The sequence below is a fragment of the Hypanus sabinus genome, unplaced genomic scaffold, assembly GCF_030144855.1.
Source record: "Hypanus sabinus isolate sHypSab1 unplaced genomic scaffold, sHypSab1.hap1 scaffold_375, whole genome shotgun sequence".
Lineage (NCBI taxonomy): Eukaryota > Metazoa > Chordata > Chondrichthyes > Myliobatiformes > Dasyatidae > Hypanus > Hypanus sabinus.
Window position 1 is genome coordinate 204855 of NW_026781268.1, and position 23747 is coordinate 228601.

The following is a 23747-nucleotide window of genomic DNA, read 5'->3' on the forward strand; positions in this document are numbered from 1 at the left end:
ATATTGTGTACAGTTTTGGTCTCCAGGTTTAAGGAAGGACATTCTGGCAATTGAGGAAGTGCAGCGTAGATTCACTAGGTTGATTCCTGGGATGGCAGGGCTGTCTTACGCAGAGGGGTTGGAGAGATTGGGCTTGTATACGCTGGAATTGAGGAGATTGAGAGGGGATCTGATTGAAACGTTTAAGATAATTAAAGGATTTGATAGGATTGAGGCAGGAAATATGTTCCAGATGTTGGGAGAGTCCAGTACCAGAGGGCATGGATTGAGACTAAGAGGTCAGTTATTTAAAACAGAGTTGAGGAAGAGCTTCTTCTCCCAGAGAGTTGTGGAGGTGTGGAATGCACTGCCTCGGAAGACGGTGGAGGCCAATTCTCTGGATGCTTTCAAGAAGGAGCTGGATAGATATCTGATGGATAGGGGAATCAAGGGATGTGGGGACAAGGCAGGGACTGGGTATTGATAGTGAATGATCAGCCATGATCTCAGAATGGCGGTGCAGACTCGAGGGGCCGAATGGTCTACTTCTGCATCTATTGTCTATTGTCTATCAACCGTCATTTCATATTTATAAAATAATGGAAGGAAACCATATAGCATAATTCAAATTATGATATTTGGCAAAAGAACTCTCAAATTCGAATCGAGGATCAAAGGTTCTACTTCTATTTTTTCCAAACTAAGACATAACATTCCTTGAGAAAACGATTCAATTAATGTAGGGGAAGAAATATCTTTCCATTTTAATAAAGTAGCCCTTCTTGTCAGTAGTGTAACAAATGCAATTACATGTTGATCTGAAGATGAAATACCCTGAATATGATGTGGAACTATTCCAAATAGACCAGTCAATCTATTAGGTTGTAAATTTATTTTCTGAGCTGTAGAACTTGTAGAAAATAAAGATTTCCAGAACTATTTTAATGAAGAACATGACCAGAACATATGTGACAAAGTAGCTACTTCAGTTCTACATCTATCTCAGCAATTGTCTATACTAGGAAATATTTTAGATAGTCTCTCCTTTGTTAAATAATAACGATGACTAGTTTTACATTGACTTAAACAATGGTTGGCACATATAGAAGAAGAATTTATGTTTTTCAAAACTCGAAGCCAATCTTCATTAACAAAGGTCATAATAAGTTCTCTCTCCCAATCTTGTTTAATCTTTAGTGATAGGTTCTCGTTTTGTAACAAAAATAAATTATAAATTCTGCCAATGGAACCTTTCACGAAGGGATTCACTTTCAAAATTGTATCCAACAAATCAGATTCTTGTAAACATGGAATCTTAGGTAAATATTGTTGTAAAAAAGTCTAAACTGAACATATTGCAAAAAAATGTGTATGAGCGAGAGAAAATTTGTTAATGAACTCTTCAAAGATCATAATGGACCATCACAAAATAAATCTGTAAAAGAATGGATCCCTTTATTTTTCCATAGGAGAAAAATGGGGTCAGTTGTTGAAGGTATAAATAAGAAATTTCGATGTAAAGAACTAGTCATCTTAAATTGTTTAAATTTTTTAAAGAAACGAAACTGAACCCAAATCCGTAGGGATTGTTTAATAACCGGGTAAAGATTTAAATTTGGAATTTTAGAGAGATGTAAAAGTAATGGAGCTCCTAATATTGAAGTTAAATGAAATTATTTAACTGCTTTTAATTCCAAATCAACCCATAATGGATTTTGGTTCTTATCAAGACAATATAACCAAAAACAGAATTGTCTAATGTTCACAGCCCAATAATACTCTTAAATTAGGAAGTGCAAGTCCACCATCTTCTTCAGATTTGTGTAAATGATACTTATTAATTCTTGGTCTCTTATTGTTCCAAATAAAGGAAGAAATAAGTGAGTCAATTTGATCGAAATTTTTTTAGTTAAAAAGATAGGTATATTTTGAAAAATATATAAAAACTTGTATGTGGACGGATTAGCACACAACAAATAGAGAGATATTTGTAATCCAGAATGAAACGTATAGAAAAGACCGTTACATCAAAATAACCGTCGACGATGTTCTTATTCGTTGAATCCGTCCACATACCAGTTTACAGCGAAAGTGACCTGTCACGGAATACCGTCTTCCAGGGGTTACCACACAACATACCCAGGCAAGGGTTAACACAATGTATTCCAAACGCCACTCCTATGGATTATGCGAAGTGACAGCCACACACATTCGTTGTGGTTCCGTGTACCGATGATCAACCCACTCTTGTGGGCATAGGAGAGTTCCAAGCCTCAGCTGCGAATAACTGAAGCGATCAGCTTTTCCAGTCTCTCTCTTTCTCTTATGGTTCAGTCCACTAGACTTCCTGACTGGGAGACCTAAGTCAATCCGGATCGGGATCAGCCGCTCCAACACCATCACACTGAGCACGGGGGCTCCCCAGGATTGCGTGCTCAGTCCACTGTTGTTCACTCTACTGACCCACGACTGTGCTGCAACTCACAGCTCGAACCACATCATCAAGTTCGCCAATGACACAACCGTGGTGTGTCTCATCAGCAAGAACGACGAGTCAGCTTACAGAGAGGAGGTGCAGTGGCTAACGGTCTGGTGCAGACAAAACAAAAGAGATGGTTGTTGACTTCAGGAAGACACGGAGCGACCACTCCCCGCTGAACATCGACGGCTCCTCGCTGGAGATCTTTAAGAGCACCAGATTTCTTGGTGTTCACCTGGCGGAGAATCTCACCTGGTCCCTCAACAGCAGCTCCATAGCAAAGAAAGCCCAGCAGCGTCTTTACTTTCTGCAAAGGCCGTGGAAAGTCCATCTCCCCCCCCCCCATCCTCATCACATTCTACAGGGGTTGTATTGAGAGCATCCTGAGCAGCTGCATCACTGCCTGGTTCGGAAATTGCAACATCTCGGATAGCAAGACCCTGCAACAGATAGTGAGGTCAGCTGAGATGATCATCGGGGCCTCTCTTCCCGCCATCACGGACATTTACCCAACACGCGGCATCCGCAAAGCAAACAGCATCATGAAGGACCCCACGCACCCCGCATACAATCACTTCTCCCTCCTTCCCTCTGGGAAAAGGCACTGAAGCATTCGGGCTCTCACAACCAGACTATGTAACTGTTTCTTCCCGCAAGCTATCGGACTCCTCAATACACAGAGCCTGGACATTCACCTTACTGCCCTATTGTCTTGCTTATTATTTATTGAAATGCCTGCACTGTTTTGTGCACTTTATGCAGTCCTGGGTAGGTCTGTGGTCTGGTGTAGTTTTTTTTTCTTTTCTGTGTTATTTTTTATGTGGTTCAGTCCAGTTTTTGTACTCTGTCATGTAACACCATGGTCTTGGAAAAAAAAACACGTTGTCTCATTTTTACTGTGTACTGTACCAGCAGTTATGGTCGAAATGACAATAAGAGTGACTTGACTTGAATCGGCAGCATCTGCGGATTTGTCTCCGAGGCCCCGCCCACGCTCTGATGACGCAATAAGCACACTGCGCATGCTCACATTCCCGGGCTGGGCAGTGATTTTTTTTTCTTTGTGTTGAAGCGGGTCTGGAGCGGTGGATTGTCCACGGGATCCGGATCGGGAGAGGGTCCTCGCCCCCTCGGGCGGCGAGCCGCGGGGGCCGGTCGGATCATTCTCTGCGGAGCGGGACCGACAAGATCCATGCGGTGAGTATTGAGTTCGGTCCCGACCGATGCTGGGCAGTGAGTCCCAGTAACTTCCCCGAACTCGCGGTCTCACCCCGCTTCCTGAACAAAACCTACCGGGGTCTGTCCGGGTTGTGAGACCTTCACCTCGAACCTGGGGATATTTTCTACGATGTGTTGATAAAAGTTGGTTCAGGGAGAAGGGTAAATGCCAAAGTTCCTGTTGCTCTATCTTGTCATTTTAGCACATAGTAGTGTGTACTGTTAATGCTGTATCTGTGTATTGCCGGAGGGCCATCAGTGATCGTCCTTGATCCCTGCTCCCCCCCCCCCCCCCGTTCCATCTGCTTAATCCCTGCCCATCTTGTTCAACCTCTGTCCAGCCTGTATCCCACCACCTCGATGATAAATGTCGACAATCTCTCTTCTACCGTTGCCTTCATTGTGAAGTCTTTTGCCTCACGGAGTTATTTCTGAAATCAGTGTTTGTTACCTGGAACTGCCAGAGGATTTATTTAATGCAGAATGAGGGAGGATAAAGGCAGTCACTACAATTTTAGTTTCAAAGTTACCAAACGGCCGCTGTGTTAATCTTTGCCAGACGGAAACTCCCAGTATTTAAAGTTGAGTCCGATATTTCCTGTTTTGGTCATGTTTGGAGAGGCAAATTCCCTGTTGCCAGGAACAGCCACAGGATCTGCAGGGAGTGGAGCACAGTTTTATCGCTCTCTGGTCACTTCCTCTCATTGAGAGTTAGTGGCCTCGGGAGCAGATGTAACAGACTGATAGTGGGTGGGGAGGATGTTGTGAGCATTCACTGTGTCGAATGCATTAACCCTGTGTTGGAATGCAGAGAAAACTAATGAATGTGGGACTTAAATTTGTGCAACTTCGTTCAGGCCGTCACAAACATCTTGTAATCAGTCAATAGTTGTGCATCATTTAAAGTCAAAAGAGAAAATGCTGAAACCGTTCAGCAGATCGGGCAGCGTCAATTCTGATAGTGAGTCTTCCACAGTTTCTCTTTCCATAGATCCAATCTGATGTACCGAGTTTCCAGCATTTAATTTCAATTTGAAATGAAAAGCCTGTTGTTCCTGTTAGCCTACAGGAAATGCGACGGCAAATTGTACTGGGCAAATTCTCATTTAACAATCGGATAATGATAAAATGCTTTCAGTTTAGCTGGTGGAGACAATGTGAAACGTATCCCTGCCTGCTGGTGACCCGCGCCCGCTGGTGACCCACGCCCAGGTTTTCCAGCCCGATATCTGGCCCAGTCAGAGGTTTATCAGGTTCCCATTCTGCCATCGGTTGATGCAGGAGTGTCAGCCTTTGAACTCTGAATGGCGGACACATGTTACCGGCAGTAAGGGAGTCCTCTGAAAATTGGTGTTTGGACTGTATACCTGGGGTGTAGACTCCGGGAAGATGGAATAGTCAGTATTTGGGATTTGACCAGGTCAGTACTTCTGTAGCTGGGGCTGAATGTTCCTCCTTCCATAATGAATCAGAAGTCTCGGGTTGCTGGACATTGGTTGTGGGGGAATCCCTGATGTGGGGAGGATGTGTGAGGATTCTGGGGTCGGTAAGTGTCACGTTCAGCTGTGTGACCCGATCACAGATTGTGGCCTTGGTGAAGTGGATCTGGGGATCGGGCTGCTCGGGCTCATCAGCTGTTGACAGAGTGTTTCTGGTCTGGTCTCAGTTGTTTGTTTTTGGGGTTCCTTTGGAGGCAATGAGTGATAATCTGAGGAGAGAATGAGGATGCTCAGAGGATGTGCAGACCAACTAGCAGATGTTCTCACTGACATCTTCAACATCTCCCTGAGCGGCGCCACCGTTCCAACTTGCTTCAAGGCCGCCACCATCGTTCCCATGCCGAAGATGTCTTCAGCGTCCTGACTAAATTACTACCGCCCTGTTGCACTTACATCCATCATCATGAAGTGTTTTGAGAGGCTCGTCATGAGGCATATCAAGACCCTGCTGCCCCCCTCACTGGACCCCCTGCAGCTTGCATACCGTACCAACTGCTGAACAGATGACGCCATTGCAACCAGCCTCCACCTGGCCCTAACCAACCTGGACAAAAAAGACACATGCGTTCGGACGCTGTTCATAGACTTCAGTTCAACATTCAACACAATCATCCCCCAGAAACTGATTGGAAAGCTGTGACTACTGGGTCTGAACACCTCCCTCTGCAACTGGATCCTAGACTTCCTGACTGGGAGACCTCAGTCAGTCCGGATCGGGAGCAGCATCTACAACACCAGCACACTGAGCACAGGGGCTCCCCGGGGTTGCCTTCTCAGTCCACTGCTGTTCACTCTGCTGACCCACGACTGTGCTGCAACACACAGCTCGAACCACATCACCAAGTTCGCCAGTGACAGGACCATGGTGGGTCTCATTAGCAAGAACGATGAGTCAGCTTACAGAGAGGAGGTGCAGCGGTTAACGGACTGGTGCAGAGCCAGCAACCTGTCTCTGAATACGAACAAAACAAAAAAGATGGTTGTTGACTTCAGGAGGACATGGAGCAACCACTCTCCACTGAACATCAACAGCTCCTCAGTAGAGATCATAAAGAGCACCAAATTTCTTGGTGTTCACCTGGCGGAGAATCTCACCTGGTCCCTCAACACCAGCTCCCTAGCAAAGAAAACACATCAGCGTCTCTACTTTCTGTGAAGACTGAGGAATGTCCATCTCCCACCCCCCATCCTCATCACATTCTACAGGGGTTGTATTGAGAGTATTGGAGCAGCTGCATCATTGCCTGGTTCGAAATTGCACCATCTTGGATCGCAAGACCCTCCAGCGGATAATGAGGTCAGCTGAGAAGATCATTGGGGTCTCTCTTCCCACCGTAACGGACATTTACACTACACGCTGCATCCACAAAGCAAGCAGCATTATGACGGACCCGACACACCCCTCATACAAACTCTTCTCCCTCCTGCCATCTGGGAAAGGGCACCGAAGCATTTGGGCTCTCATGACCAGACTATGTAACAGTTTCTTCCCCCAAGCTATCAGACTCCTCAATACCCAGAGCCTGGACTGACACCTTACTGTCCTATTGCCCTGTTTATTATTTATTGTAATGCCTGCACTTTATGCAGTCCTGTGTAGGTCAGTAGTCTAGTGTAGTTGTTGTTTGTGTGTGTTTTTTTTTTTCTCTTTGTGTTGTTTTTTTTACGTAGTTCCATCTAGATTTTGTACTGTGTCCTGTAACACCATGTTCTGGAAAAACGTTGTCTCATTTTTGCTATGTACAGTGCCAGCAGTTGTGGTCGAAATGACAATAAAAATGACTTGACTTGAGTTGAGCTTCAGGGTTACAGGAGGAAGGCAGGAATATTGTTTTGGAATAAAATCAGCCATGGTTGAATGGTGGAGCAGACTCGATGGATAAAATCACCTCATTCGGTTCCTGTGACTTATGTCTTTCAGTGAGTTTTTATTTAGGAACATTCAGATCATTATATTTGTCTTCAATCTTTAGATTTCAGTGAGCAGAAATGTTTTGACCTCCTTTGTATTGTTAACATACTTCATTATCTTTCATGTTAAAGTTAGACCTGTGGTGAGAGATTTATTGGAAGAAAAGCCCACAACTGGAAGCAAACCACGACTGAAGACGAGGGAACAGCAACAAGTGAACCAGCCCGAGGACGGAGATCATCAACTGGAGAGAACCCATCTGACTCGGAGACTCCAGTAATTCAGTCAGGAGAAAGTTTGGTGAGTCTCCTTTACTCAAACACTGGTCCTTTAGACATTACATACCTGTACAAAGGAAGGTAGGATATAGTTGGAGTGAGACCGAATGTGCCCAAAAGTACCAGTTATGCCTCTGTCAGAACAGTTGCAATCACTCCAGCTCTGGTGATGTGCTGTCAGTATCCCAGCTCTTTAAATTCACTCACATTCCCTCAGTGTTTGTTCATTTCAAGGTCTTCCATCCTGTGAAGCAGCTTTTGGTCACTTCTGAGTGGGGAGATGGAAACGAAGGGGAGAGTTTATACTTAATATCTTTCCAAATAAAAAATACTTTGAAATTACTTGCTGCAAACTTGCTTGAGCTTTTCTCAACAACACACACAAAATGCTGGTGGAAGACAGCAGGCCAGTCAGCATCAAAAAGGAGAAGCACTGTCAACGTTTCAGGCCGAGACCATTCGTCAGGACAGGAGATGAAGGGTCTCGGGCTGAAACGTCCACAGTGCTTCTCCTTATAGATGTTGCCTGGCCTGCTGTGTTCTACCAGCCTTTTGTGTGTGTTTGAATTTCCAGCATCTGTAGATTTCCTCGTGTTTGCCCTCAGCATCACCCCCTGCTTCCTGCCATTCAGCTGTTCCCAGACTCTGGGGCTCTGTCACAAACACAATGTTCAGGAAGGTTAGTCAGATGGACCAAACAGAGGGTCTGGCTGACCTGTCCTTTTAATGTGACACCCCTGAACTCCACTTCAACTCTATTCAACTATATCTGGGAGAACTTCAATGACCATTCCTCTCAGCAAACAGCTGTTTGAATGATACACTGACTTACAGGAAGGGGTATCTGTGGTTCTCATTGTCAGGGTGTTTGGTTTACCAGGAGACAAAGACTCCTGTGTTTACACTGCAGCCGAATCCGGTTTACATCAGTCAAGCCATTGTTTATGAAAATAGTAAACAGTAGATTACTGCACTGGCTGAACCACCCAAACCAGATCACCCTGGAAAGTCCTCCCCAGAAACATTTGGGGTTTTGTGACCCAATTCAAGAAAATGGCCATGCTGCCCACTCCGTCAACAACATGGCAAATCCGGGCATGTGGCAGGGGACTTTTCCTCACACAACACTGGGTTCAGCGATGACATCTGTTATGCTTTCTTCATTATCCCCATGAAATCATTAAAAATGTCCAGTAAACAACTTTTGAAAACAAGTTCTCACCCACATGTGCTGTCACTCTGCACCCCCACATACCTGATGTCATGTGTGGGTTCCCCACATTGGGATCTGACATCGCGTGTGCAATTCCTTACATCACACTGGCGCAGAAACAGTTGAACTTTACTGGCTCAGGTAACAATGGTCTGACCCACCCACCCCACCCCACAGTCAACAGAGGAATTACTCTCTTCCCATTGGTGTGAAGCAATGACACAAGGGACAAGGGGGCTCGTCTGTGGAAATGTCTGAGGCCATGGTGGTGGCGAGCAGAGATATTCACCACTTTGGGGGACAATTGCTGGCAGACTGTTGACCTGCAAGTGGGGCTAATGGTCTGGGCAAAGTAGATTGGATTGGTGATGGGAGCAAGGATGGACTGGTGTTGGGTATTATTAAATTACAGGATGGACATGATGGGCCAAGTGGCCTGTTCCTGGTCCTGTGTTTAAAGAGAAAGAATAACCAGACCCTTCTTGGCCCTACAGGATGTCCCATTTGGTGTTTTAGCGACCAGTGCTTGGAGCTCAGTTGTTCCCAAACTGTGTCAACAATTTGGCTGAGGGACCAAATTAAACATTTCCAAGTCAGCTCTTGGAAAAAATGTATATTTGTATAATGTTAATGACAGAGAATGTATATTTATGATTATTGATACATTTTTGTTTCCATATTGTTAATGATATAAAACTTATATTTACGGATTGTTACTGACAGAGAATCGTATAATTTGTGTTCCGTGTGTTATCTGAATGTACTTGCCTGTGATGCTGCCACAAATCGGTGTCTCTTTGTACCTGTACCTTCCCGTACTTGTGCACTTGGCAATAAATTCAACAGGACCTGAGAAATCTCTGTGAGATTTGATTAGTGATGATCATCTTGGCAGCTCGCTAGGCCAATGATAGAGATACTACAGTGTCAAGTACAAGACCTTAACAGTGTCGATGAACAGAGGGATCTTGGAGTCCCAAGTTCATCGCCCCCTGAAAGTGGCTACACAGATTGACAGGCTGGTTAAGAAGGCAAATGACATGCTTGCCTTTATTAGTCATGATATAGCATTCAAAATTCAGGAAGTTATGTTGCAGCTTCATGAAACGTGAGTTTGGCCACATCTGGAGTATTTCATACATTTCTGGCTGCCTCATTCCAGGGAGGATGTCAATGTCCCTGGAGAGCGTGCAGAAAAGGCTTACCAGGATATTGCCTGGATTCGAGGGCATGAGCTATAACAACTTGGGTTGTTTTCTCTGGAGTGATATAGGCTAGGGTGAGATGATGGAGGTGTATAAAATTATGAGAGGCATAGATAGAGAAGACAGACAATATTTTTTTATCCTGGTTGTAAATGTCTAATACAAAAGGCCATGTATTTGATGTGAGAGCGGCTAGTTTGAAAGGAGATGTGAGGTACAAGTGTTTTTACCAGACAGAGTGGAGGGTTGCTATGATGTGCTGCCCGGGGTGATGGTTCTGGCAGACACAATATTAAGAGATATTTAAATCAGCACCTGGATGTGAGGAAGCTGTGGACATTATGTCAGCAGAAGGGATTATTTGGCCATTTGATTCCTAATTTAATTAGCTGAGCAAAACATTTTGGGCCGAAGGGCATGTTCAGGTACTGTACTGTTCAATGTTCTGTGTCTTTTGTCGAGAGGTTTCAGGCAGACGGAGGCAAAAGGAGTGAGTGGGAGCAACAGGTCAGCTGGAGCCCAGTGTGAGATCACCCAGTTCTGTAGGAGAAACAAAAACTGTGTGTTTAATGGTGAGGGACTGAGGTGCAGTGGGTAGGGAGGGAGGTAGAAGGTACATTGGGTAGAAGGTGTGGGAAAAGGCTCCGAAGCATTCAGGCTCTCATGACCAGACTATGTAACAGTTTCTTCCCCCAAGCTATCAGACTCCTCAATAGCCAGCACCTGGACTGACACCTTGCCCTATTGTCCTGTTTATTATTTATTGTAATGCCTGCACTGTTTTTGTGCACTTTATGCAGTCCTGTGTAGGTCTGTAGTCTGGTGTCGTTGTTGTGTTTGTTTTTTTTTCTGCTATGTGTTGTTTTTTTACGTAGTTCAGTCTAGTTTTTGTAATTAACACCATGGTCCTGAAAAACGTTGTCTCATTTTTACTATGTACTGTACCAGCAGTTATGGTCGCAATGACAATAAAAGTGACTTGTCTTGACATTGTATTTATTGTAAGAGTTATTAGGTATAAGAGTGAAAATGACTTTAACGATTATTTGGACTTTGTTGAGATTGTACCTGGAATATGGTGTAAAATCCCGCTCCCCATACTAACACGGGTTATACAGACCAAAGAACAAACTGCCGGAGGAACTCAGTGGGTCGGGCAGCATCTGTGGAGGGAAATGGACCGTCAACATTTCGGGCCGAGACCCTCCCTCTGGACTGAGAGTGGACGGGAAATAGTCAGAGAAAAGAGGTGAGGGGTGGGGATGGGGCAAGAGCTGGGGAGTGAGAGGTGGATCCAGGTGAGGGGGAGGTGGGAAGGTGGAAATAATGACATGAGTGGAAGGTGAGTGGTTGGGACAACACGGGGCTGCAGAAGATGGAAATTAATTCCATGGAGGATTAAAAAACCTAGTGAGCTGGGATGCAGTCCATCTGGCCCAGTCTCTGAAAAAGGGGATGGACTGAGATGAGAGGAAATGCCTCCACTCTGAGGGTGGTGAATGTCTGAAAAACCCCACCACAGAGGGCGGTGAAGACTCAATGATCATCCTCACGTAAAACAGAGACTGGCAAATGTGTGGAGACTGAAGGGATCAAGGAAATGAGGATCGGGCAGAAACATTTGCCTGAGATGGGAGAGCAGCCATCATCTTGTTGATGGTTTGAGGGGCTAAATGACCACCTCCAGCGGATTCTCACTTGATGTTTCAGTGTTCTTGTCCAGTGAAGCTCCGGATGGATGTGGATAGAAAATAGTGTGATTCCAATGAAACCTGCACAATTCCTGTTCGGGTGGGAATTTTACGTCGGACCGGGATGGGAATCGAGCCCGTAACTCTGAGAACCGGGAGGTGGAGCAATGGGGACGGGAAGATACAGAGGGAAAAATTAAAAATGTAACTGGTGTAAATATGAAATAACGTGTAAAATGCGGCAGGTCGGTCGGGCAGTGTGTGAGGGGCTAGGAACGTAGTCGCCAGTTCAGACGGGAGACCCTCCACCCGTCACATAATCCAGGTTCTCGCTCTCATTTCAAATGCAGATCTGCAGCATCTGAGGTTTTCACTTCCGAGGCCCCGCCCCCACTCTCACAGTCTCCGGATGGGCTGGGGTTTTCTTTCCGTTCTGTGTTGAAGGGGATCGTCGACTGGGAGCCAGTGAACCGATCACTGTCTGCGGGACAAATTGATCAAGTTCTCATCGGTCAGTATTGAGGCTGGTCACTCGGGGTGAACGCGACTGACAATTTCCCATCGGTGACTACTGGGGCAGGGGGGAACCTGATGTTAGGAAGTGAGTCCCATAAATTTCCTCGAACTGGCGGCCTCGTCCCACTTCCTGGATACAACCTGTTGTGGTCGTTCTGGTTATGGGACCTTCACACAAAACCGTCTGACATGAACTGCCGCTCAGCCCCTGGTGTTCTGGTCCCAGGAGCGATGTCAGGACTAAGCCCATCCGTTAAGTTGTACCTGGGGAACTTTACCTCCATCACTCAGCCCGGTAGTGGATCTAGTCTTCACCTGGATCGATGTCTGGGGTCGATAATTGTTTTACATATTTCCAGCACACTGGAAGCGGACGTTCGGTACATTGTGTCCTTGCAGACGGAGGGTTAAACAGAGTAATCGCACCCTCGGGACACTGCTCCTCGTGATGTGTTCAGCATATAGATTAAATACGCAGGGTGACAGTATGCAGCGTTATCGCTCTCTTTTCCCACTCTTGAACCAGATTGTTGTTCCGTGGTCAGTTCTAACTGTTGCTTCTTGATCTTCATACAAGTTTCTCATAAGATCAGATGTTTAGTTATCCCTATATCATTAAGGACTTGCCACAGTTTATTATGGTCCACAATGTCAAAGGTTTTAGAGTAGTAATTAAAACATAGATAAGTACCTTCCTGGAATTCTCTCGATTTCTCTATTATACAGCGTATGTTTGCAATTTGGTCTCTGGTGCCTCTGCCTGTTCTAAAACCAGCTTGCACATCCGGCAGTTCTCGTTCCATATATTGCTGGAGGCCTGCTTGCATTATCTTTAGCATTATCTTGCTATCATGTGAAATTAGTGAAATTAGTGAAATTATTCGGTAATTTGAACATTCCTTTATATTTCCGTTCTTGGGAATTGGGATAAAAAACTCCCCCCCCCCCCACCCCCCAGTCTAAAGGGCATTATTAGGTTTGCCAGATCTAAGGTCAAATTTCATGCAACACTCTTATACCATCACCCTTTAAAATTTTAAACAATTCAACTGGACTCCTGTCACATCCTGCAGCCTTATTATTGACAATGTTTTCCATCGCCCATTTGACTACACTTCCAGAATGTCTGGCTCGAGGCGATGAGGGAGTCATTGCAGGTGTCTTCGCTGTTGGGATATCTCCTGTACAATTTGGTGTTTTCCTGCCATCTCTATTTTTTAAAATATTTTTATTGATTTCTTACAAAAGAGAATACAGAGTACAGGAGGATATATATCATATGTCAATTACAATATATTAGAATCACGCTTACAGTCTCATTACCCCATACTCAAGTAAATTAAATTGAATGTTAATATTGAAAAGATATAATTTTATAATCAAAAAATATCTAAACCCACTACCAAAATAGCTGTTTGGTAAAGAAAGGAAAAAGGAAAAAAAAATCCTTATCATATAGTAAAACATATTATTAGCCAACATCTGTACTCGATAACAAATCAAAGATTTTGATAATAATTTTAAAAAGTTCCCCACAATGTGAGAAAGTCTTGTCTTGATTCAGAAATTGAACACCAAATCTTCTCTAAATTTAAACATGACATTGAGCATGAGTAGGCAGAGCAACATCTATCCAACTTAGTAACAACGCCCTCCTCGCTATAAGAGAAATAAAAGCCAAAATGTGCAAATCGGGTGTCTCCAAGATAATATCTTTTCTCCAACAATACTGAATAAGACAGTCAAATGGTTTGGTTTATAATTTACTTTAAAAAGTACAGAAAAGGTTTGAAATACTTTCTTCCAGTATTTTACAAGACTCGGGCGTGTCCAGAACAGATGAATTAATGAAGCCTCTCCATTGTGACACAATTCTGTCACAATGGGTAGATATATACGAATTGAAACGAGGCAGCTTATCTTTTGTCATGTGGGCTCTATGGACCACATTAAATTGTAAGAGGGAGTGACGGGCACAAAACGATGAGGTATTAACCAATTTTAAAATTTCATTTCAAGTTTCCTCAGAAATTATAATCTGTAAATCTTGTTCCCTGAGATGTTTAATTTTGTCTATAGCAAAGTCTTTCGTTCCCAACAACAAACCATAAATATTAGATATTGATCCATTATGAAAAGGTTTCAAATTAAACATTACACGTAATAAATTCGTATCAGGACTTTCAGGAAATGTATGTAATTGAGATCGCAGAAAGTCACTAATCTGTAAATGTTGAAAAATGTGGGTTTTTGGTAAGTTATATTTAGCTGACAACTGCTCAAACGAAAAGAGACATGCTCCAACAAATAAATCCTGGAAGCATTTAATACCCAGTCTATCGCAAACTTTCAACATTACAACAGTCATAGAAGATTTAAAAATAGTTATAAAAATGGGACTTGAAAGAGAAAATCTCAACAAACCAAAATATTGTATCCAACACCTCAAAGTATGTTTAACTACAAAACTATCAGTTAGTTTACTTAAAAATAATGGAATTGAGAATCCGAGAAGAGAGATGATAGAAAATGTATTAACAGAGTCAGCTTCTAAATAAACCCAAACCAGCCTGTTCTCTCGGTTAATATAATATAACCAAAACGTAAGATTCTGCATATTGATTGCCCAGTAATTAAACGTAATATTTGGTAAAGCTAAACCTCCATTCTTTTTTAATTTTTAGAAAATGAACTTTATTTAGTCGAAAATATTTACTTCTCCATATACATGATAATATCAAGAGGATAAAAAAAATAAAGATTTAGGAATAAAAACAGCTAAGGCTTCAAAAGCATGAACATTTAGACAAGTTATTCAATTTAGTAGAATTAATTCGGCCAATCAACGATACTGAAAGGGGCAACCATTTTGAGAGTACCCTTTTTACATAATTCAGCAAGGTAAAAAAAAAAAACCCTCTAAGTAAGATTCTTAGTAAATGCTACGCCGAAATAAGTGAATTGATTTCTTGCAATACTAAAGGGACTGTTAGTATCAATTTCTACCAAATTATTCAAAGGGAAAAGCTCAGTCTTACGAAAATTTAGTTTATATCCTGAAAACTGACTAAAAGAGCAGAAAAGTATGGAAGGTAATGAAGTCTCAACATTAGCAATATAAAGGAAAAGGTCTTCAGCATAAAGAGAAACATCGTGAGTGATACCTCTCCTTAAAATGCCAGTGATATCATTGGATTCTCTGAAAGCAATAGCTGAGAGTTTTAAAGCCAGATCAAGATTCAAAGGGCTCAAGGAACAACCTTGTCTAGTTCCATGTTGAAGTTTAAATGGTTTGGAATTCTGAGAGTTAGTAAGGACCCAAGCAGAGGGAGATAAATAATTTAATCCTTTGAATAAAATCGGACCCAAAATTAAATTTTCCTAAGGTTTTAAATGAATAATTCCATTCAACCCGATCGAAGGCTTTCTCAGCGTCTAAGGATATCACACATTCCAATGTGTCTTTAGAAGGTGAATAAATAACATTCATAAACGACGAATATTAAAATGGAAATATAGATTTTTAATAAATCCATTCTTATCGTCAAATATAACAGATGGTAAAATATTTTCAATCGTACGAGCCAGAACTTTGAATAGGATATTTGTGTCAACATTAAGTACGGAGATAGGTCTCTATGACGCACATTTGGTTGGGTTCTTATTCTTTTTAAGAATAAGCGAAATAGAATCTTCATAAAAAGATTGTGGTAAACTACCCAATTTAAAGGAGTCCGAGAGGACTAACTATAAATGAGATGTAAGCAATGTGCAAACAGCCTTATAAAATTCTCCAGAAAAACAGTCAGGACCCGGAGCCTTCTCAGAGTGCAATGAACATACTGCCTCGGCAATTTCCTATTTAGAAATAGGTGGATAGTTGAATAGGTGTTCTCGGTTATCATCAGAAAATGTAGGGATATTTAATTGATCTAAGAAATTATTCATTACAGTATTATCTTTCGGAGAATCAGAGCTAAAAATTTTAGAGGAAAATTCTCTAAACGTATCATTTATTTCTAAATGGTCAGTTATCACTTTTTGATGTCTTCTGCTTCCGTAAGGTCCTTCTCTTTCTTGTCTTTTACGATACTCATTTTTGCATTAAATGGTCCTTCGATTTGTCTAATATTCTTGAATAGATCTATTTAAAAAAAATTGTTGGCTTCTTCAGCTTATTTGCATCGTTCCTTTAAGTAAGTTTCTTTTTCTCTCCTTCCTATCGTCTCGAACCTTGTGTTCAGTTGGATGTATTTATTGCAACCTTCATTGGCCTTCACTTCTCTTCGCTGCTCAACCTCCACGGAAAGTCATTTTGTTTTCCTGGTCTTCTTCCTGTTTGCAATACTTTTTGTTGGCACCTCTTGTATAATGCACCTTACTTTTATCCATAGTTCTTCTGGATTTCTCTTCACCATGTTTATTCGGCATATTCCTGAAGGATGCGGGTAACATCAAACTTCTGGTACATTGGTTTTCCTAGTGCTCTTCAGTTTCATTCTGAATGTTGCAACAAGCAGTTAATGGTCTGAGATTGCAAGAGAACAGAGGGGCCGAGAAGGTTAAGTGCCCAGTTCGCTCAATGCGGTGACACCGGCTGGTGAAGAGGTCTTTCCCAAGCCATCCTTCAACAGTTAGGGTACTGAGTGCAGGAGTTGGGACATTATTTTATTTTAATTGAGATACAGCGAGTCGCGCTGGCCCATTAAGTCCCCCGATTTAATCCGAGTCTTATTACAGGACAATTTATAATGACCAATTAAACTGCCCACCTGTCCATCTTAAACCTGTATGCATGTGTGGTTGGGGGGACGGCGGGAGCGGTGGTGCAACTGGAGGGCCCGGAGGAGACCCATGCGATATGCGATCACTGTGAGAACCTGCAAACTCTTACAGGCAGCGGCCGGAATTGAAACCGGGTCGTAAGAACTGTAAAGACTTGTGTTAACTACTGTGGGGCCGCTGTATAAGTCGTTGCTGATACTGTGTTTACAGTACAAAGTATGGTTTTAGCCACAACGTTTGAAAAGGCTCGGTTAAAGTTAAAAGAGTTCAGAGAAGATATGCGACTGTGTTGTCAGAACATAAGAAATAGGAGCAGGCTTTGGCCATCCGGACCATCGAGCCTGTACCGCCATTCAATAAGTTCATAGCTGATCTGCGTGTAAACTCAGCTCCATCACCTGCCTTAATTCCCCTACAATGTCAAAATCTATCTAACTGTTTCATAAATATATTTAGTGAAGAAACATGCTTCCCTGGGCAAAGAATTCCACAGATTCACCATATTCTGGGGAAAACAGTTTCGCCTCATCTCTGTCTTAAATCTTCTCCCCTGAATGTTGAGACAATGTCCCCTAGATCTAGTCTCATGTACCAATGTAAACTCTTTGCTTCTATCTTATCTATCCTTTTCAAAATTTTGCATGTTTCTATAATTCCCCTCTCGTTATCTGAACTTCAGTGAGTATAGTCCCAAGCAACTCAATTTCTCCTCATAGGTTAATCTCTTCATCCCTGGTTTCAACCCTGTGTACCTCCTCTGCACCGCCTCTAAAGCCAGTATATCCTTCCTCAAGTATGGAGACCAGAACTGCACACATTACTCCAGGAGCAGTCTCGCCAGTACCCTGTATATTTACAGCAGCACCCCCCTGCTCTTGAATTCAATCCCTCTAGCGATAGAGGCCAATGTTCCATTTGCCTTCTTAATTACATGTTGTACCTGCAAGCCCACATTTTGCGATTCATGGACAGGCACTCCCAAGTCCCTTTACACAACAGCATGCTGCAAACTTTCACCATTAAATAAATATCTGTTCTTCTATTATTTCTTCCAAAGTGGATTATCTCGCATTTAGCACTTTGTATTCCATCTGCCAGATCTTGGCCCACTCACTTGACATGTCTATATCCATCTGTAGACTCTCCACATCCTCTGTACAACTTGCTTTTCCACTCAGTTTAGTCTCATCAGCAAATTTTGCTACGCTACGTTCAGTCCCCTCTTCCAAGTCATCAATGTAAATGGTAAACAGCTGCGGTCCCAGCTCCGACCACCGCGGCACCCCACTCACCACAGAGTCCCAACCGGAGAAACACCGATTTATACCAACTCTCTGCCTTCTGTTGGTTAGCCAATCCGCTATCCATGACAATATACTTGCTCCGACTCTACGCATCCGAATCTCATTTATAAGTCTCTTGTGGGACACCTTATCGAACGGCTTCTGGAAATCCAAGTATACGACATCCAAGACTTCCCCTCTATCCACTGCACTCATTATGTCCTCAAAGAACTCCAGTAAATTTGTCAAACAGGAACTGTCCTTTCTGAATCCATGCTGCGTCTGTCTAATCGAACCACTCCTTTCTAAATGTTTCGCTATTTCTAAATTAATGACAGTTTCAAGCATTAACCTGACTACAGAGGTTAAGCTGACTGGCCTATAATTGCCCGTCTTTTACCTACAGCCTTTTTTAAGAAGTGGCGTGACATTTGTTGTCCTCCAATCCGCCGGGACCTGCCCAGAGTTTAGAGAGTTTTGATAAATGATTACCAACGCGTCTACTATAACCTCCGACAATTCCTACAACACCCTGGGATGCATCGCTTCAGGACCAAGGGACTTAGCTACCTTCAGGCCCTCGTTTTCACATCACTCTCTCTTTAGTGACAATGATTTTATCGAGGTCCTCACCTCCGATTTCGTTCATAACATCCCAGATTGGCATATTAGACGTGTCCTGCACCTTGCAGACCGGCACAAAATAGTCGTTCAATGTCATTTCCTTATCAACAATATCAATATCATCTTATCATCTTCCAAGGGACTTACGATTATATCCGGACGTGTATGATGTATCGCACTATCTCTATTAATGCATTGGTCGTAAAATAATTGTAGGACTCTGACCCTAAAATTGTTCAGAAATGTATTTAGAATAAAGTCTGGTATCTTTCGTGAATTTTATTTTAAAGAGAGATTTTGGTGAACGATGCGCGCCACTAGATGGCGCCTGCGTGAGTAATCAGATTGAATAAAAATTTTGCAGGTTCCTGGAATGTTTTGGATAGTTCCTGGTTTCTGTTGACATTTTCTGCTTTAGTTCTCTTGAATTTGTTTTTTTTTATTGTGTGATGTTGATATTTTTGTGTTAATCCCTGTGGCAAGGATAGGGGCTTTAAGTTCGCGTACCCTCCTTTCCATAGCCCGTCGGGCTTCCTCTCCGACTGACGCTGGCCAGTCTCTCTCGGGAGTAGTCTTGGCAGCGAGAAGTTGGTCTCCTCCCAGTCCAGGAAGTTCCGTATATGATACGGAGGAGCGCCCGTAAATCTCCAGGCAGCGGGTTAAACATTTGACAGTTCCGAGTGAGCTAATTATGAAAAGCTACAGGTTTTTAGTGGATCCGGGGCGTCGCTGATCGGACTGCGAACGTCAGCCGTGGTCCAGGGTTTTAAATTAGGGGTATCATCCACTATTATCCATGGGATTTGAGAGGTCCCTCTCCCCTGCCTGGTGGAAACTCGACCTTCTGTGAACAGAGCGTCCGTTCCCGCCCGTAGGCTCCGGAAGAATAGGGCAAGGGGGCAGGGTTCCATACCAGGCCAGCGAACATCTGGTTCCGTCACACCCTGGGCTAGCTATCCGTTCTGGGGTCTTTATTGTGGCAATCCCGCTGCCATTTCTATAATCTCGATACTATTTATGGGGAGTCATAGGGCGGCGGAGGCGCCAGCTGAGTTTACAGACCTCCCAATGGGGCTTCGGACTGACGTTAGAATCTGCCATTGGACTATTATTCTCCCATTTCTTGGTCTTTACCTTTGGGCGCCGGTGCCGCTTTCCACCTCTTCCCATTCAGAAAACCATGTAAGTCAGTTCCCAATTAGGATCCCCACGCCCATTCTCAGATTCTTCCTTCCGATATCCGAATTTTACCAAACCGAAAGAGACTCCATTGGGCCAATCTACCTGATCCAACACGTAAATCACTAGAAAAGGTAGCTGGGTACCTGTTGTCCCCTGTTTTCAACCAAACCTTATAGGCGGACGAACCCGATGGAGTTAACGTGTCCCACAATAATTGTTCTGTGTTCTTATATTTTGCAATCTTCCCCTCCGTGTCCTTATTCACTGGGGTCTCCGTGTTCGGATCAGCAGGGTGCCGTTCACCGGGGCGTCCTTTGTTCTTTTCTAGTTCGCTTGACCAAGACTTACTGGCCTCGTTTCCCATTTTAACATGTATTTCTATCATCGTTTATTCCAGTTATTAGTATTCTACGTTCTATTTCCTATGCTAACTGTGCTTCGTAATCAGCTGATTAAGATATACAGATACCAGGTTCCCCTTAAATTTAACAGAAATATATCGTCAATTAGGTCTGATCTCCTCTCCCAGTTTCATTCTTGTTCTTACCAGAGCTCAGGAACTGGGCACCGGCCGGTCAGGGGCGGCCTTACTCCCGCCTCGCCCTGGTCCTGATCTTGATTCCCGTCTCTCAGGGAAGTCTTACAGGCAGGGATGAGATTCCTGTCCGAGGGGCCAATTACTCTGTCGGGGTTCAGCTGGATCCCGTACACAGGGATCCAATCCTCGCCGCCAGATTGTCAGGGATTTTCCTTTCCACACAAGACTGGGACCTGGGTTCTCGTTAGGAGACTCTTTATTTACGTGACATGGAGAGCAGTCCCTCCGGAGAGAAACGCCCTCGCTTACAATCCTTATGGTTGATTCTAACGGGTGTGGTTTGTAAACATTTAATTATTTGGTATTGTTCTGAACAAGCTGAGGGAAAAAAAAACACTATAGTCACGTGGCCTCGTGGTGTACCGCTGAAGGCCAGTGGGCAGTTCGACGTAGTATTTTGTCGACGTTAGAGGGCGCCATCAGGGTTTTATACTGATCCAGACATTACGCAACACAAACACGGAAGCTATACTCCCGCAAACGAATTCACCCAGCCCAGCTGACCAAATTTCTCCACGCAAGCGATAGAACCTTCCTCAGGACCCTGGTGCAACCAAAAATCCTATATCACACACAACAGACAAACCAATATATTGTACTATAATCCGGTTAATGGAATACAAAGTGCGTGCAGTAAAGCCCAGCACTGGGAAACAGTAAACATTTAGTAACCAGCTCGCTGTCAAGTGACGAGACCTCAGTGGTGGTGGGATATTCATTAGTCTCTCAACCCGAGGGAAGAAGTTATTACCCGGCATTCCTAGTGCTAATATGCATGCACCTTCATCCTGACCGCCGTGTGTCAAAGAGATCATGGGTTGGCTGGTAGGGATTGTCAACAATGCTTTGGCCCCTTCGTCTGCAACGCTCTCGGAAAGTGTCACAAACAGGGCCGAGTGAGACACCGATCAACCTCTCGGATGTTTTTACTCTCCCCTGTATTGTCTTGTGGTTCGATGCCTTGCAGCTTCCGTACCATACAAAGATGGCGCCGGACATGACGCTCTCCATGGTGCTCCAGTATACGCTGCTGTGGCCTCTTGACTTGTGTGGAGGTGTTGTGGGTCCAGGTTAGATCGTTTGTTATGTGCACACCAAAGAACATCATCCTCTCCACCCTCTCCAGAGCAGAACCATTGATGATCAATGGAAAGTGGTCGATCTCTGCCTTCTTGGTCCCCCAACATCGCTTCGCTTTCTCGTCTCCACGCTGACACTCGTGCAGTTGTTCTCGCACCATTTGACAAACCTCTCAACCTCCTCTCCGTGTGCTGATTCACCATTGTTGCTGATGATACCGACCACTGCAATATCATCACAGAACCTGATGATGTTGATTGAGCTGAGTCTGGCAGTGTTGACATCAGACAGCAGTTTGGATAGCGGCGGACTGAGTACAGAGTCCGGATAACCGAGGATGAGAGGCGAACGGATAGAGGCGTACAAGATATTGACAGTTATTGAGGAATGCTGTAGAAGAATGACCTAGGAATAATGGTGCAGTTCCCTGAAGGTAGAATCTCATGTGGATAGGTTGATGAAGAAAGCTTTTGGTATTCTGGCCTTTAGAAATCAGAGCATTGAGTATAGGAGTTGGGATGTAATGTTAAAATTGTACAAGGCATTGGTCAGGCTTAATTTGGAGAACTGTTTACAGTTCTGGTCACCGAATTATAGAAAATATGTCAACAAAATAAAGAGAGTACAGAGAAGATTTACCAGAATGTTTCCTGGGTTTCAGCACCTAAGTTACAGGGAAAGGCTGAACATGTTAGGTCTTTATTCTTTGGAGCGTAGAAGATTGAGGGGGAACTTGATAGAGGTATTTAAAATTATGAGGGGTTAGACAGATTTGACGTGGATAGGCTTTTTCCATTGAGTGTAGAGGAGATTCAAACAAGAGGACGAGTTGAGAATTCGGGGGCAAAAGTTTAGGAGTAACACGAGGGGGAACTTCTTTACTCAGAGAGTGGTAGCTGTGTGGAACGAGCTTCCAGTAGAAGTGGTAAAGGCAGGTTGCATATTGTCATTTAAAATTGGATAGGTATATGGACAGGAGAGGAATAGAGGGTTATGGGCTAAGTGCCTGTTGGTGGGACTAGGTGAGAGTAAGCGTTTGGCACGGACTAGGAGGCCGAGATGGCCTGTTTCCGTGCTGTAATTGTTATATGGCTATTGTTCGTGTGGATAGTCAAAGGCTTTTTCTCCCAGGGCTAAAATGGCTAGCACAAGAGAGCATATTTTTAGGTGTTTGGAAGTAGGTACAGAGGAGATGTCAGCGGTATGTGTTTTTTTTTACACAGAGAGCGGTGAGTGAGTGGAATGGGCTGCCGACCGCGGTGGTGGAATCTTTTAACTCCGGGATGGCGCCACGGAGCTTAGAAATGTAGATGGCTGTGGGTAAAACCGAGGTAATTCTAATGTAGTGTCATGTTCGGCACAGCACTGTGGGCCGAAGGGCCTGCATTTTATTTAGGTTTTCTATGCTTTTATGTTTCTACAACCCAGAGGAGCAGCGGCGGGGCGGGATTAAGCTAGTGCGGGTCCTGTAGCATATGCTACAAAGGTGCCCTAAATTTAAAAACATGCACATACGTATTAAAACATAAATTATTTACTTGCACAGTAAAGTAATTGAATTTTTTTCATTTGCTATACAGCCAGATAATACGACAAATGTCCCGCAATTCAGTAATAGTATTACTTACATGCAGGTATCAATTTCAAATGTCAAAAGTAACAAAACTACAATTTAAAAGTTAGATTTTCTAGATTTGGCATGAGCAAGTTTGTCGATCTTACTGGAAATGTCTATTTCACGCAGAAGTTCATGTTCAATACTCATTGGTGTGAGATTGTTCAATCTGTTTTGACCCATGGTGCTCCTTAGTTCATTTTTAATGCTTTTCTGTTTTGAAAATGAGCATTCTCCACCGCAGTTGGTAACCATGAGTGACAAATAGATGCGCAACTAGACCCCGTCCGGTATTGCAGCCTTCAACCGAAGTGCAGCTCCCAATCTCCGGCCTCTCCGCAGACCGCTTCGAACGCACATCGTCCCGCCCACTGACACCACTCAGCCAATGAGAGCATGATTCTCCCAGCAGTACTCGCTGATTGGCTGAGAGTGTGTTTGAGAACGGGTTGCTACCGGGAGCTGGCACTGTCAGTCTCAGTTTGCTCTCAGAATCAAAGGAAGTTCCCCAAAACAAAGTGCACGACTTTAATATCAGAATGAAACTGCGTTCACAGTTTGTCGGAAATGCAGGAACTCAATCCACAGTA

General features: G+C 43.6%; 1 protein-coding gene across 3 annotated transcripts in view; it reads left to right on the forward strand.

The window, feature by feature from the left end:
* Positions 1-3516: 3516 nt before the first annotated feature.
* The window catches only part of LOC132388659 (NACHT, LRR and PYD domains-containing protein 3-like), a 68503-nt gene continuing 48272 nt past the window's right edge, over positions 3517-23747 (forward strand). The window contains exons 1-3 of one of the 3 annotated variants that reach the window (XM_059961033.1): positions 3517-3655; positions 7219-7387; positions 22766-22873. The gene's annotated coding sequence lies outside the window, so the exon portion shown is untranslated. The remainder of the gene's footprint in view (positions 3656-7218; positions 7388-22765; positions 22874-23747) is intronic. The other 2 variants (XM_059961032.1, XM_059961035.1) reach the window with 2 other exon arrangements.